This window comes from Camelus ferus, chromosome 7 (assembly GCF_009834535.1).
Source record: "Camelus ferus isolate YT-003-E chromosome 7, BCGSAC_Cfer_1.0, whole genome shotgun sequence".
Classification (NCBI taxonomy): Eukaryota; Metazoa; Chordata; class Mammalia; order Artiodactyla; family Camelidae; genus Camelus; species Camelus ferus.
Genome location: NC_045702.1, coordinates 34,406,231 through 34,424,000, shown reverse-complemented (window position 1 = coordinate 34,424,000; position 17,770 = coordinate 34,406,231). Strand labels below are relative to the sequence as shown.

The following is a 17,770-nucleotide window of genomic DNA, read 5'->3' as shown; positions in this document are numbered from 1 at the left end:
AGTCCAATTTTTATAGATATATGCAATGTTTTTGATAGGTGGCAAAGTGCCCAGCTGAAAAGCGTGTTTTTCTAAGCAAAGAGGAAAGAAGGAAAGATGGATGGATTCTGTCATAAGTAAACATTCATGAGTTTAAAATTATGAGCATGTAACCCTAATACAGGTTTCTTTATAAATTACATACACACTCTATTATACTATAATTTTATAGAGATTGTAAAATATAGACAAAGAATTTTGTTAAAAATAAAATAATACAAATAAAATTTCCTATATTGTCTTTTAAACCTTAGGGAATTGTAATATATACGTTACTTTAAAGATTGCTGCTCTAGGCGGCAACTGGTAAAAACACTTAGATTCTATTTCTTCAGATTAGCAAGGAAATAATCACAGAATCTAGCAAGTCTACACGGATATTAAATATCCCCCCAGTTTACTGAGGAAAAGTCTATCTCCACTGAGAAAAGGGACCACTCCGACAGCTGGGTTAATTCTGAGCATCAGGAAGACCAGACAGATGTCTTAGCGTAGCTGCAAGAATTAGAACGTTAGCACACAAAAACACCAGTATTACAGAACAACGTGGAAAACAGAAACAATAGAATTACTAGGTGTTAGTACATGAAGACTCTGAGGTTATTTTTGTATATTTCCTCTAAATGGGGACTTGTTTCTAAAAATGTAATTTACCAAGGTTTTTGGAAAGTGCAATGGCACTATGGATCCAAAAGCCTCCCAAGTGTTTTTACCTCATGAATGAACTTCTTCTACAAATTAACCCTAGGAAAAGAATCTGAGATGTGGTGGTACATTTATCAATAAAATTATAAATAAATGTGTTCACTGAAAATTAACATATAGTAATTAGAAACAGCTTATATATCCCAAAATAGGCGAAATTCATTAAGAGAATTATGATACAGTCATACAATGAAACAGTATGCAAATACTAAATATTATGCTTCCAAAGACTATTTTATGACGTAAAAAATGGCTATGATATAATATTAACTGGCAGAAGCAACTTAAGAAATTAATTCACACACACAGCTCTCTCTCCCTCTTCCACATGGGTGTGCACGCACACACACACACACATATTCCCATCTGTATTACACAAATGAAAGTCTAAAAGAAAACATACCCAGATTTTAACGTTACCTACAGAGGTATATTAGTGATGGTTTTCACTATTCTTAATAGTTTTCTCTGTTTTCCAAATTTCCTAGCACAGATTCATGTTACATTCATATAATCAGAATTCAATGTGATTGAAAAATCAATCTGATTCAAAGTTATCTTGACAGAAAATTTTTAAGTATGCAGATTCTCAAAGTTAATAAATATTAAAAACAAGTCTATGGGTTTGTAGTGCTAGGCAGTGGAGAGACACAAGGTCCCTGGGTTGGAGAAAGGGTGGTTTGAAGGACATTCAAATAGTCAGTTTTACTTCATGTGGCAGGAAGTCTCTGCATTATAATTTAGACAGTAATTATTCATATTATAGATATGTGCCTTATCAAATAATGCATTTGAATCTAAATGTGCAGAAGCCATATCTTATTTCAAGGTAACTTTCAGAGTATTAAATAAAAGTTTATCAAACTAAGGTGTGCTATTTATTTAAACTGCTATATTAAATGACTGCCATTAGGCTAAAATTTAGATCAGAGCAAACCTTTTGCAGCTAAGATTCAGCTCCCAGAAAGTAATGGTTTTACTGAGAAAAGCTGCTAGGACCAAACTATGCCAGCATAAATATATCACTAATATAAAAACTTTTCAATAGCTAAACACTACAAGGATTACCTGGTGTAAGTTTCCAAGTGCAAATTCAATCTGAAATGATATTGCCAAAAATCTTTGTGGTCTAAAGGATTTTTTTCCCCTAACATCTACAAAGAGAGTGTACAGTTATAGCTTCTACTCAGTGATCTGGGCCTTCAGCAACACATCAATACACGCCGTACATAAGAACCAGCTGTAGGAGATTTTTCTGTCAATACAAAGCAAGGTCACTGCATTATGGGAAGACTCGGCACTGTTTATTTCACTTCCAAAAGGGATTGTTCAAGGGCAAATTCTGAAAGGACGATTCTGAAGAACAATGAAACCCCTGGAAGAACAGACAACTCTGGGAAAACTCTGAATATCTGTCGGGATATTTTTGGATTGGGCTGCAAATAAAAGCACAGAGTGTATTTTAACATATATATTTTTGTATTTATCATCATGTAAACTTCCTTCTGTCTTATTTCACAAGAATAGAAAGAAATATAAATACCAAGAAAATAAGAAATCGATGGCAATTATAGTGATTTGCTGTGGAAAATTTAAGAGAAAAAATAAGAAAAACTTGCAACTAAAGGCTGACCAAAATTTCAATTCAATGAGGGTCTACCTCACGTTAGACACTGTGCTGGTTGCTGAGATCGACGGTTAATGCTTCCTCAATATTGTGCTTTGTCTCTACAGAGCATATTAGTAATAGGGAATAGGGCCAGTCTAGGGTGAGGCCATTTCGGCATTTACCTCAGGCACCAAACTGAAAGGGGCACAAAAAAAAAAAAACCACAAACCTTGTTAACCAAGATAATATTTCAATGAAACACTAAAAAATAAAACTAATGCAAAAAAGAGTTTAAAATATCAAAATTTTAATATAGATAAGATCTGTCAGAAACCATGCACCAAATACAACTTTCTTCAAGTGGAAATAAAAAAATTTCATGTTAAAAATGATTTTAGGGACTAACTTCCAGTTATAAAATAAGTCATGGGGATATAATGCACAACAAGGTGGCTATAGTTAATAATACTGTATTTCATATCTGAAAGTTGATAAGAAAGTAGACCTTAAAATTCTTATCACAAGTAAAACATTTTGTACCTATGTATGGTGACAGATGTTACCAGACTTAGTGTGGTGATCATTTTACAATATACACAAATATCAAGTCAGTAGGCTATATACTTGAAACTAATATATATATAATATAATGCTTTATGTCAACTATACCTCAGTTTAAAAAAAGAATGTAATATTATAGGAAAAAAGATTTTAAAATGAAGAGTACTAACCTATAATGAAAAAGAAAATGAAAACGAATATATGTACATATATGTATGACTGAAACATGCTGTACACCAGAAATTGACACACTGTAACTTACTTCAATTAAAAAAATAAAAAACAGTAAAATAAAATGAAGAGAAGATAGATCTTTTTCACAGAATGTTTTTAATACTTTCAGATATTTACATAATTCTCTCTTGAGAATATCAAGACAAGACACCATCCAGAATATTTCTGCTTTGTTCCTCAATTAAGAGACTGAACCCTACTTCAAAAAGACACCTGCACCCCAATGTTCATAGCAGCACTATTTACAATAGCCAAGACATGGAAACAGCCTAAATGTCCATCGACAGATGACTGGATAAAGAAGATGTGGTATATTTATACAATGGAATACTATTCAGCCATAAAAAAACAACATAATGCTATTAGCAGCAACTTGGATGTTCCTGGAGAATGTCATTCTAAGTGAAATAAACCAGAAAGAGAAAGAAAAATTCCATATAAGATCACTCATATGTGGAATCTAAAAACAAAACAAACAAACCAAGAACATAAATACAAAAAGAAACAGACTCATAGACATAGAATACAAACTTGTGGTTGCCAAGGGGGATGGGGGTGGGAAGGGACAGACTGGGATTTCAAAATCTGTAGATACTGACAGGCATATGCAGAATAGATAAACAAGATTATACTGTATAGCACAGGGAAATACATCCAAGATCTTGCGGTAGCTCATAGTGAAAAAAAATGTGACAATGAATATATGTATGATCATGTATAACTGAAAAATTGTGCTCTACACTGGAATTTGACACAACCTTGTAAAATGACTATAACCCAATAAAAAATAAATAAATAAATAAAAAGCAAACAGATAAGTTAAAAAAAAGAGAGAGACTGAAAAAAATTCATGTGTAAGACATGGTCTTCAGAAGAAGACCATTTTCGAAAAAATAACATATTGGTATTTACAAAACAAATCTCATTATATACGACAGATGTTTAAAGCAAGAGAAAAACATTTTTAAATCATTATGATACTCCTCTTGAAACATGTATTTAATATTTGGCTAACCTCCTTCCTTCCTTGTCTCAACATTTCAACTTATTTCCCCAAGCCTTTTACAAACAACCTTTTTGAAAGCCAACATTCAAGCCACTCTGAGAGGCCTTGAGGAAGTAAGATGAAATATACACAAGAAACAAAAGCAAGAGCGCTGAAGAGAAAAAAGAATAGCCCTGATAACCAGCCAGTGCCCCAGGAAATTTTCTTTGGAACACTGAAACAAGATCGAGCAGTAACAGAATATGTTGTAATAAGGTAAAGAAGGTAACCTCGTAGCTGTGACATATCAAATTAATAACTAGGAAATTCTGGGATTTAATAAACTAAATGCTTATTTCTCTAAACTCATGCTGTATTCTATGAATGAAAATGATTACTTCCAAATAATTCCGTGATTACGTATAACATTTAAATACTTCATATTCATTTATATTAAATACTTTAAGATTTTAAAAAGTAAATACTATTTTTAAATATATGAATTTGACTTCAGAAAATTATATGTATCCAAAAAATCTGATTAACTTCTGAGTCATTCTAGTCCACTGTAGATCCTCATCTGATAAATTCTCATCCCCTTGGTGAGGTAAAATTACTGAAAATCGTTAATTCCTAAATCCAGTGTTAAATTTTCTTAATCAGTATCTCTAGGGTTAGGACCTGAGAAAGTACATTTTTAAGAAGCACCCCTAACAATGCTTATATGTCCAGGTTTGAGAACCACTGCTGAGTGTAGAGTTTTCATTTGGATTTGTAATTTGTTTTAATTTGGTGCTATTGTGTTTCAGCTCAGTATTCCAGCATCTTTGGAATCTCAGTCCCGTGTTGCCAGAGGAGCGTGGTGATTCTGACATCACAAAAATCCCCTGATACTCATTTCTCCAACACTTGAGGGAGGCAGTAATGGAGGCAGGCACGCCCACCTTCAGCCAATCAAGGAGGAAACCTCCACACTGGAAGGGATGTGGAGAAGAGAAAGAGGAACAGCTTGCTGGAAGAGGCTGAGCTGAGAATACATCCCTATCCATCAGTGGGAAGCAAGTCAAACAGCATAGATTATAGAATGTTAACACCAGAATGGATTTGAAGGGGCACAGAAATAAGGCCCTTCATTTTACTAATGAGAAAGACAGAGCAGGGAGCAGGTAAGTTAATTGTTAGGTCCTTTAAAAGAAAAGACCCTAGGGATCACCGCAGCACCACTGTTACGGTCTCAGTGAAGTCTATTTAACCCATAACGGAAGATGTAACCTTTCCCTCCAAAGCAATTATACTCCACGAGAAATGCTTGACCAATCTTGGAAAACTTGAAGATAAAGGGATGGAAAAAAAGACTGCAAATATTCCTTCAATTGATCACTTTTTTTGTAAATCAAGTTACTTTTAAAATTTCCTCAAAAAAGAATGTCTAGTTAAAGGAGTCAAATTAGCTTTCTAACTACCTCCCCAAATAAAAGACTCTACTCAAAAAGATCTTCAATATTAGAAAAGAAGTAGAAGGAAGAATATATGACTCATGGTGGCTTCCTTTGATCAGAACACTTTTTTTTTTCATTTGCCAATTTATAACCAAAAAAGCTGCGATTCAGTTTATTTTCATTACTGACCTCTGCAAATGGGCAGGTGCTCTCTGAAATTTAACTCTTATGACAAAAATCCCACACAGTGTTATAATGGAAATATACATAAAGAAGCCCAAGCTTCAGTGAAATATGGGATCCTCAACTACTACATTAATTTCCTAACAACCACATAAAAGAATCGTAACTTATTCATGACTGATGGCCCTTAAATGGACATTCATATTGGGGCTTATAAAAGACACATGAAATCACATCAGGACTGATTTTTCAAAGAACAGTCAAAAGAAAAGTGGCCAAAGAGGTTCGAGACTTGTTTAAAAGTTTCTGTATTTGTGTTTGTCAGTACTCGTGTGTGTGTGTGTGTGTGTGTTTGTGTGCTTAGTTAGCGAAAGAGGAAGAGAGATGAAACAGAGAATGTGGGCAACAGAGAAAACTGTGTGTAAACATTACTACAATGGACAGTCGTTATCCAGGAGAGCTTGAGTCACTTTACAATCAACGTGGACGGACAAATGGAGGCCCAGCCATCTGTTTCTTGTCATAAAGGTTTTGGGGTGCAATTCAGCTAGTGCATAGAATAAAACCACCATCACATGTATTTCAGTATCAGGGAATTTCTTTTGGCTAGCATTTTTCTAGTCCTTTCTCCAAGCTTACACATTCCCATCAAATAATGTATCTTTTCTGAAGCATGTCTTTAAAAATGAGGTCAAAGGGTACAAGACGTCAACATTCAAGTCACAATGCCAGAGGAAAAATAATGTAATGGTTTTCTAGCTCTTTTTCTATAATTGAAATAACCATAATTCAGTTGATAAAATCAGTGAATATTGATGGTACTCTTTGATGAATAATATCTTATTTCAGAGATGACTAGGGTTAGCTAGACTGCCTTTGTTCACCAAGTCCAGATTTAACAGCTGTGGATGTTGAATACAGTTTTTCTATCTAAGAACTGTACTCTTTGTAGAAATCTGTCAGCTTTACTCAGCAGCTATCTCTACCCAAAGGCATATCTATTCTGGATTAAATGTCAGTCCTCTCTTCTCACTCCCTACTTTTCTATGGGTACAGAAATAGTTTACAGAAAGTCAACAGTTATTTTTGGGTCTAGTGGTATTAACTTGGATTTTGAATTTTGGAAATTCAATTTAGGATTTTTTTTAAGTGTACACATCTGCTCACTGCTTAGTATAAAACTAATAATAATCAAGCTCATAAAATATGTTATAAACACTCATATACAAAAGGAAATGTTCATGATACCATAACATATTTACAATAAGAGCCTTATGCTGGTAATTGGAAGATTCAGCTTCGCTGTTTAATTACCTATGAAACTGTTTATTGCCCTATATATTCCTCCAACAAGAACATAATCCTTTTCATGTGCCCCTCAGAAAATGGCGGACATGGCATGGTTACAGCACATGCTATGCTTTTCAAACATTATAGCCAAATTTTAATCTGACCTTCAGGCTCTGACAATGTATTCTAAAATTAGTATATATTTGAAATGAAATGAGTTATTATTTAAAGCTGAATGATGTAGGTATGGGGTTAAGACATTAATAATTGTAACATAAAAGTTAATATTTTAGACACAGTTCAATTAAATGAATGATGCTCAGTTTTGACTATACAATTCTACTTTTTTAAAGCCTTGAAATAATTTGTTCAAAAGTGTGATTAAATATTTTGTACTTGCGTATATTCACTTAGAGAGAGATATTCAGCTTTTTAAAGCTTTTAAATAAATGTAACAATTATAAACTAATTTTTGTATTTAAAAGGTAACTTTTTTGGTCATTAAGAAAAAAATACAACTAGCTTCCTTTAGGACTTTCTAGACAAAAATAATTAGAAAAAACTTAATAGTTACTTAGAATATTGTTTAAAAGACTTTAAAATTTAAGTATTTCAAATTATGACTGTGTAGTTCTGGACCTGAGGTTAACATTTATGTATACATATGAACTTGTGTAATAGCCAAAATCTAAACGTAGCATCAGTTCATCTCATTTATTTAGCACCTGTTATGTGCTGGTCACTGTGCTAGACATGAGGATGCAAAGATAAAAAGATGTCTTTTCTCCAAAGGAGCTTAGAATCTAGTGAAGAGCAAGATATCTAAACAGATTGTTACAATGTGCTACGTAAGGCTACAATGAGTTGTTACAAGGTGCAGTGGGAACAGAGGGGAGGGAGGTGGGAATGGAGAAGCGAAGTTTGCTGGGCTGGTTAGACTGGGGAGAGCATTCTCTGTAGGAGGAACAACACTGGATGCTACAGCAGGGAGAGGCTTAGAGATCACAGGAGAGATTTGGTTGAATAAATGTAAGTTACTTGGTAAAGTAGCATACGCTGAAGACATCGGGGGGTAGGGGGTGGATACTTTGGAGGAGCCAACTTGCCATCTAAAGGAGTCTAGGTTTTATGCTATTGTTGAAGAGAAGCCACTAAACGAACAATATAGGAGGCATGGTAATATCTGCATGTAAGAAGGCTGCATTAGCAGCACGGTGCATGACAGATTAAACAGCATGGTTACAGGCAAGAAGACTACTCAGGGGACCACTGTCAAAATGAATTAGAGAACCAGATGTGGAGATGAGCAGGAAGATATGAAAGCTATTTGGGGGAGGTGGGTACAGCTCAGTGATAGTGCACATGCTTAGCATGCACAAGGTCCTCGGTTCAATCCCCAGTACCTCTATTATAAAAACCACCCCCACCACCACTACCAAAAAAAACCTATTCAGGAAGTGTAAAACAATAGGCTGCAGGGCTAATTAGATGGGAGGTGAGGAAGGGGGAGAGACTCCGAGGTGTCAGGGATGAAGGTGCTGTGTCTGCAGAGGCAAAGCAGGAAGAGCAGGATGGCGGCTGGCACAGGGGCAGGGAGCTACAGCTACATCCATTCTGAGCGGGTGTGACACTCTGTGAGATTTACAAGTCATGATGCACAGTAGGCAGGTGGACCGCAGCATACACGTCTTGAAGCCCAGGTAGAAGATATCGGCTGGAGAGAGCATTTGTGCCTCATCCACTTTAAGTGCGATGCTGATCCAGCGGCTGCAGATGAGTTTGCAGCAGAGCGTGGACAGTGAGAAAAGAAGCAGGCTGAGCACTGAACTCCGAGAAGCCATCACTCTGGGACAGGCAGACCACAGGGGGTTTTAGCTCAGTTCCTACCATGGAAACAGTCCTTAGAAAACGTAAAAGTATGTTCATGCATACATTTCTATTCTAAATGCCAACCGTTAGGAGGTCTGGTTTTGATTATTTCCTCTATGTAAGAAAGTATTAAGATAGATGATCTTAAATACTGAGAATTTTTTAAAAAACTATCGTTTCCAGTGAGAAACTGAACCGCACTTGGCTTTGAGTTTGGGCTAGTGAAGGGAAGGGCTCTAGAAAAGGAACCAAGCTAAACCAGTAAGAGTTTGATGATCCCTTTCTTCTTCCTTTTCCAGAAGAATTGAATATATTTACACATATTTATTGCATTTACTATGTATCAGGGAGTGTTTGAGGCATTCTATGAAGCATCTAACAAAAGGTACTAAATTCTCTCCCTGGGGAGCTGAAATTCGAGTGGGACAGAGGGATAATAAACTCAGTTACAAATTTAAATTATAGAGCATGTGAGACTGAGACAGGTGTAGTGGAGGGAAAAATAAGTAGGCAAGGGGAAATTCAGCGTCGGGGGCAAGGGCTGAAATCAAGGCTGGCTTCATGGGTGTGCAGTCTGCGTGGTTGCACAGGCCTCCGTGCTCAGAAGGGCTCCACGGTGGGCATCACGCTCTACTGCTACCATCTAGAACTTCTTAACTTTTAAACAAGTGGCCCCTCAAACGCCATACTTGGTCCTGGTTGCAGTTTTCAATATGGTGGATAAGGGAGGGGTATCTTTCATTGGGCTCACCAGATACTCTCTCTCCACTTGTCTGAACTCTTCTGACCCAGGAGGCTGACCACGTGGACTGTATCAGTGACTCCTTTGCTCTCTGGCTTCAGATTTGGTTCCAATCATGGGGACCCCAAATGGGAGGTCAAAAGGTCAGTGCCCCTCTCACGAGGTCCTGACTCACCCCTTCCCTTGTCCCAGGTTCTACTACTGCTTCTCCCCCCTGTCCACCTAAGGCCCACTTAAGGCTCTGCTTACCTGACCGGGCATGTGCATACCCTCCTGGGCTCCCCACTTCATGCCCATGTGCTTGTTAACCCTTCCTTAGACTTTCAGCATTCACGCATGCCGTCTGTGCCCTGCAGTACTCTGGCTGAAAAAACACCTCATCAAGAAGGTGACACTTGAGTAGATTCTTTTAAGTGGTGAGGGGGAAGCCAATTTTAAGCATTGGAAACACCCAGAATTCTAAAATAGGGGTTGCCTCATGAATCAGAAAGGGCCTGTGAACCATAGCCAGTAGGACAAATCCCATCTCTGCCTGTTATTGTAAATAAAGTATGACTGGACCACACCCACATCCACTCGTGTATGTATTGTTTATGGCTATTTTCGGGCTACACCATCATTGTTCAGTAGTTGTGACAGAAACCACATGCCTGCAAAGCCTGAATTATGTATTGTCTTTTCCATTACAGGAAGTTTGTTAACCCCTGAATTAGGGGACTAGGAAGGAGGTCAGAGATCTCAAGTTGTGTGTGTGAAGGGCAGAGGGACAGAACAACATCACAGATATAATAGGAGGAAAGATGATTTAAGGCTTTATGAGCCTAATGGCATGTTTTGAGGTGAGAACTTGACTTTCAGAAAACTGTAGCTGTTCCCTTAAGAATAGTCTTAAGCCAGGATAAAAGCTGAGAGACTGGGTACTACAGCGATGCACCAGGAATGCAGAGATGACAGCTTAGTAGCAGGAGAGCTCATGAGAAGTGGTCAGAGTCCATTACAATTGTGACAGAGCCGGAATGATTTGCTGATGGGTTGAAGGTGGGGTGTGAGATAAAGAGACTGAGCCACGGTTTTCTTACACAAGCAACACCAAGTGTGGAGCTGTCGTGAGCTGAGTTAGGAAAGATGGTGGAAGGGAATGGGGGTAGGGGGTGGGAGTGGCGTAGCTCATGAGTTCAGTTTTAGACATTATAAGCCCCTTTAAAGTTGGATTAAACATTCAAGGAGCTGTAAGATAGGAAGAAAACATGTTGTCCTGAGAGTTAAGGAAGAAAATGTTTCAAGGAAGGAAGGAATAGAGGGCTCTCTGTATTTGCCTGCTACTGCTCCATGCAACTGAGGTCAGTGAAGATGAGGCTGAAGGATGGACCGCTGGAGTCAACAACTTGGAGTTCACTGATGACCTTCACAGGAGCAGTGTCTGTGGAGTGGTGGGGGCAAAAGCCCAACAGGAGTGGGCTTAAGAGAATAGAAGGAGAAGAAATACAGACCAGGAGTCGAGTTTGGATGAAGAAAATCAGAAAAATAGGAGGTTTCTAGAAGTAGGGCTGAATACAGATTTTTTTTTTTAAATGACAGAATAAAACACAGCGTGTTAGTATGCCATTAGGAAAGATCTTAGAGACAGGAAAGTATTGATGCTGCAGGAGAGAGGGTGGGAGTTGCCAGAGCTATGTCCTTGTAGGTGAAAGGGCACAGGACCTAGTAAGTAAGCACCAGCCTCAGCTACCAGCTGGGAGACAACTCAGGGCATGTGATGCTGAGCTATTCAGTAAATAATCAATCAGTCAATATTGACTTTCAGTCTTCCTCCAATAAAACCTCCTAATACATTGTGAACGGTGAGGGCATTAGGATATAACCAACAGCTTTAAGTTCAATTCACTGTTTTGTCACTAGTGAGCTCTGTCGACCCCCCTAGACAAGACATCCACCCTTTCTTTGACTTAGTTGACTTTTGATTATGAAATACAGTATCTACTGGTCACTGGAGTGCCTGGCAAATGAGTAAGTAATCTCAGTGACACTTCTCAGGCACCAAGTCCACCAAATCTCTCTGATGCTCGCTCCTATAGAACTCCAGTTAAAGAAAAAAACAGAGAGGCACTTGGAGACTCAGATGTCTACCAAGCAGTAACCCTGTGCAGTTCTCTTCATAGAGCATTACGCCCATTTTGTGTATCATGAAGTGACCTCCAAATGAAAGATATTTACTTTCCTTGTTTTAACACTCTCTAGAGTTAAGTTTAATTTCTGAGAAGATGTGTCTTTTACATAAACAATATATATTTACTCTTCCAGTTGCCATCATTTCCACAAGGCTCGCACATGTTATTCTTGACTACAGATCCCAAATACACCCTGTTCATTCCTGGAGACACAGCTCAGATATCACTACCACTGGGAGGCACCTCTGGGTCCCCCTGGGGAGAATGTCTCCTTCCGTGTCGCCACGGTTCATACCTGTGCTATGACAACGGCCAGGCTGTAATCTTGACATTTCTGTCTCCTCTTTCAGATTATGAGCACCTTATCTTATTCTCCCGAGTCGTCAGTGACAGGCACAGAGTAGACAGGAGATAAATATTTGCTGAATGAATGAATTTCAATGTAGACATTTCAGAATGGAGGCTGAGCACATAAAATGGCATGCTGTCCAGGGAACGAAATGGAGTAAGGGGGTCCTAAGATAGAAGGTTTGTGTAAACTTTTCAGACAAAAGAGACTCATCGCACATGTACTTACTAACTCAGAGTATGTTATAAAAAGACTCTACTGTTCAAGGTTTGCTTTGGTAAACAGGATACATTTTCTTGACCAGGTTTTTTAATATTAAAAATAAATTTCTGACCTGTTCTACTTCCTTTCTTGGTAACATGTATGTTATACAGACTTAGGGGTTTGTTTCCTTAAGAAAATAGACAAATGCCCTTGGCCAACTTTTATTAATTAGGAGAATATTGCCAGCAAGGAACTATTGAAGCCATAGCTCTAATATTCTCGAATACGAAAGAATATAAATAAACTGAGTTTACATGATGTGAATTTTTAGCATTGAACTTCCTGGCAGAAGGAAAGTTACTTAGCACAATTAGATTCACTCTTCCCCAACCTGGTTACCCTTTTTTCCCTGCTGTGAGGTCTCTGTCTTCTAATTCTGTTTGGCTTTTTCACGATCTGCTTCAGTATTTTCTGAAGAAAAAAAAAAAAAAGTAGCTTCCTTTTCCCCCCGACAATGGCAGAGAAGCCTTCCACTTAGTATGAAATCAAGTGGAGACATCTGTGCTCTGTCATCAAAAAAGGAAAGTTTCATTGTTCTGATTATCTTCTATTTATCAGCCTTGGGTGAAGAATTCATTTGCCTCTGTGGCACCTTGGGAATTCAGTCTTCATTCCCCACATCCAGGCCTAAGATGAACGTGGCCAAAAAGGTAATGATTCTATCTGCATCTGCCTCAGATGCATACTGTTGACATCCGGTGTTGGACCACCCTTCACATCAAGTCTAACCTGGGAACATTTTTTTTTCTAATAAAGATAATCTGTATCCTGCTTGTCTTCAGGGAAATCTAATAATTCAGCCATAGATGAAAATGTTTCAGAGCCATGAAGGGCTTCGAAGCTCATGTTTTCTACTATCAGTTGCTTGCGTGCACAGAAGGTCAGAAAAAAAATCTCCACACCAACCACTAAGAAGTTGGAGTCTCTCATCTATTACTCACTGCTTTCAGCTTATTAAAAAAAAAAAAAAAAAAAGAGCTTTTGTTGTTCCCAACTCCCAGGAGGGCAAGCACTGGGAAGGAAGGAAGTATCTACAACATACCAGATGACAATGAAAGGAAGGAAAGAAAGTGCTGGTTTTGTTTTCCTCCAGACACACCACAGAATTGGTTTTCTCTGTGTGTGTAATTTTTATTCTATGGTATGATTATTTGAAAATCTCTCATAGCCCTCCACACCTGGAAAGCACAAAAGGTCTATTGACTATTTTAACAGCTCTGACTAAACATCCTTTTCTTACAACAAGTGTAGACCGCCACAGATGGTAATTCCAATCAGCGCTCCCAAGCATCATGCAGACCCCAGAGGAAACTGAGCCCAGTAAACCAGAGGGGCCAGTACCATAGGTCAAACCAGATTTCTAAGTTACGTAAGTGGGGCTACTGGGGTGAAGGATATAGAGCCAATACTGCAATTCAACCATAGTGAGGAAAATTAGGTAATTAAGAGCATTTGCTGGTGGGTCAAGAAGGGAAGCCCTTGGTTGTATCAGAGGAGCTTTCTGCCTGCAGAGCTGAGATTTCCAGGTAATCCAGTGTTCAGCCAATCAGGTTAAATGTTTGGTCTCTGCAAATATCTCTAACAATGTGATATCCCAGATGGGAATGCTAAGTGGTTTCTCACTCTGTGGACGCCACGGCAAAAACAATAGACTGTTGATGAGAAACCACATCTTGAGGATGGAGGTGGTTTAAAATTAAAAAAATAAAATAAAATAAAAAGAAAGAAATTAAAGTACAGCCATTCTTCTTTATCTACCTCATATCAAGCCCTGCTGAACAAATAGAGAATAAAGTTTTCAAATAATCAGTGATGCCATTTCTATGATGGAGAAATCTTGAACTCTAATATGAGACAGAGAATTCTATCTTCATCTACATTGGTTATAAGAAATCAAGAATAAAATAACAGCATCCTTCCGAATAATTTCCAAAATTCAATATATTCTACTGGAAGATCTGTTACACCATAAAGCTGAAGAAGACATGCATCCACTAAGTACCTCTCAAGAGATTTAAATTTTTACAGAGAACCATTCATATTTATCAGATGCTTACTCTCTGCTGGTAACTTACTATGTGCAAATGGCTAACCTAATTTACATGTATTATCTAATTCCATCATTACAACCACCTTAGTGGTAAATACAATTATAACTCCAATTTCACAGATGAGAAACCTGAGGCTTAAAGAGTTTAAACAAACATTTAACTATTAATTGGAAGGCTGAACTTGGCACCTTATTCCACGATGACAATAAGTCACAACCTGTTCATTCCTCTCACTTTCGACCCCTGGTGTCACAATTGTCAAGCCTATGTGACATACCTTGTGTTGTTTGTGCCAAAGCTAAATATTGCTCCTGGCCAGTGCTGGGTCCACACCCCAGCTCCCTCACACACTCCTGAGCTTCTATCTAGACTAAGGTCCTACAAGCAGAAAATGCTTTGAATTCTTTTGCCAACAAAGCTATCATCCTTTAATTTCCAAAGACTCAGGAAACTTGACAAATATCTTAATAGCTATTTTAAGATATTTTGAGAGATTTAACTGCAACTCATTTCATTTGCTTCCTCATGTATTTCTAAATTTCATTTCTCCTAAAAGTTGTAAAAGATAACTTTTGAGAAGTTTGAATGGGAAAAGAGACTTTTGGTAAACATACTACTTTTCTTCCATCATTAATGTGCTTCAGAGTGCTATTAAATGGACAAAATACTTGAAATAGAGGTCAACTGAAAAGTTCTAAACTGTTAAAAATTGTGGGTTTACAAAAACTGTAAATCCTGATCACTCAATCCATGTAAGAAGACAAAGTTACAACCATTACTGTAGGGTCATTAGTGGCTGCAAAGTGACTGGGTCTGTGTATGATGCGATCCTTTATTTGAAGAGCTTATCACACGGTCTCGGTATCAGCTCCCCTCCAGACTTGCCTTGGTGTCAGGGTTATCTTCATTCCCCAAGTCATTTTTGTTTCAAAATCTTGTGCTTTTCCTTCCACTCTTTTGTATCCTTCTTGACCTTCACATAAACACCAGATCTTATTATTTTTCCTTTAAGTAGTTTTGTCTGGGAGGGCACAGTTCAGAGGCAGGTTGAGGGGAATGGACTGGTAAAGTCTTCTGGAGGTCTCTAAGGAAATCTTATCTGCTGAATTGAGTTAATGTCCACTTTTATTTTGGACACACGCCCAGAAGCTAGTGGACAGCAGGGTCTTTTAGAAACAATGCAATTACCAAAAGCAGAAAACAAAACATAGAGGCAATGTTTGGAGTGCAAGGGAAACCATAAAAATGCATTGTACTCCACCATATATTTGATTTGGAAAACATTTTCCCCCTTTCTATTATTAATCAGGTTTTTTTTTTAAGTTTAATTTTAATCATTCTCTTTTCCTGTAACACTGTATGCAATAAAACCATCCTGTGAGTTGGGGAATAGCTCCATGGTAACAGATTCTCCAACATCAGCACAGGATGGAGCTTTCAGTGTGTGATCACAGTTCAGAAAAGGAGGAGAAGGAAATGATGAAATTCCACATTGGGTTTCTTTCCTTCCTCGGGATGATATCCTGAGAAAGAAAGCTGCAGTCTCAGGAGGTAATTGGGAGGGGAGAGGGCAGGAAAATACAGTCAAGTGACAGATCACACTTAAAATGTTATTATGGAATTTCAAGGTTTGAAATTAATCCTTTATTTTAGCTCCCTAGAGAGAAGAAAAAATAATTTCCTAGTCAATAGAGCAGAAAAGAACTCTACCATGATGTCACACTTCCCAGCATGCACTGAAATAGATTAATTCATTTACTCACTCAAAATTCAGTGGGTGCCTAGTATTTGCAAGCAAAGCTCTGTGGTAGACAGTGTGCTAGGGGCCAAGCCTGTGGGTTTTTACATGAGAAATCTTTGTGAAAAATTATTGTGTAGTATATCCAGACAATGGAATAGTATTCAATGCTGAAAGGAAATGAGCTATCAAGCCATGAAAAGACATGAAGGAAACTTAAATGCGTATTACCAAGAGAAAGAAGGCAATCTGAAAAGGCTGCCTACTGCATGATTACAACTATATGACATTCTGGAAAAGGCAAAACTATAGAGGCAATAAGAAAGATCAGTGGTTGCTGGGACAGGGGAGAGAAATGAATAGATAGAGCACAAAAGATTTTGAGGGTAGTAAAAATATTGTGCTTGATATTATAATGATGGATTATGCTACATGTGTCCAAATCCACAGAATGCACTGCATCAAGAGTAGCAGCACTATTTACAACAGTCAAAACATGGTAGCAACTTAAATGTCCATTGACAGATATCTGGATAAAGAAGCTGTGGTATATTTATACAATGGAATACTACTCTGCCATAAAAAAGAATAAAATAATGCCATTTGTAGCAACATGGATGGAGATCATCTAGAGATCATCATTCTAGCTGATGTAAGCCAGAAAGAGGAAGAAAAATACCATGATATCTATCACTTATATGTGGAATCTAAAAAAAAAGACAAATGAACTTATGTACAAAACAGAGAACAAACTTATGGTTACTGGGAGGAAGAGGGTGGGAAAGGATAAATTTGGAGTTCAATCAAGATTTGCAGATACTAATTACTATGAATAAAGTAGATAAACAAGTTCATACTGTATAGCCCAGGGAACTATATTTAATATTTTGAAGTAACCAATAATGAAAAACAATATGAAAACAAATATATGTATGTATATGCATGACTGGGACAGTGTGCTGTACACCAGAAATTGACACAACATTGTAAGCTGATGATATTTAAATTTAAAAAAAAATGAACAACAAAAAAGAGTGAAACCTAAGGTAAACTACAGACATTGGGTGATTATAATGTATCAATGTAGGTTCATTCTTGGTAAAAAGAAAAAAAAAGTAGCATTCTGGTGAGTGATGTTGATAATGCAGGAGGCTGTGCACGTGCAGAGACAGGGAGTATATGGGAAACTTCTCTACCTCCTTTAAATTTTGTTGTAAACCTAATTGGAATCTTTAAAAATTAAAAAAAAAAAACTTTAAAAAAGTACTGTGCATAGAATGTTTTAAATGTTCTCATCTAGAATAACTGTTCTAGAAGCTGGACGCCAAAGGTCCACCTGAACCCAGTTCACTGGGAAGGGTGGTCTCCACTTTGAGATCACTATGTAACACTGACAACCTAGTCTTTACACAAACTTAGTAACTTGTTTTTCAAGTTCAGTCTAGCCTCACAGATTTGTAGTAAGTAGGTTTAAAGCAGGGGAACAGTGAATTAGGGGAGTATGTCAAATAAGGGCCATTCAAAATTCTCATCATTGCTGCTGG

General features: G+C 37.5%; 1 protein-coding gene across 10 annotated transcripts in view; it reads right to left on the bottom strand.

Moving 5' to 3' along the window:
* IMMP2L (inner mitochondrial membrane peptidase subunit 2) overlaps nucleotides 1-17,770 on the bottom strand; it is a 1,220,903-nt gene that overhangs the window by 487,195 nt on the left and 715,938 nt on the right. The gene's annotated exons all lie outside the window — the stretch shown is intronic.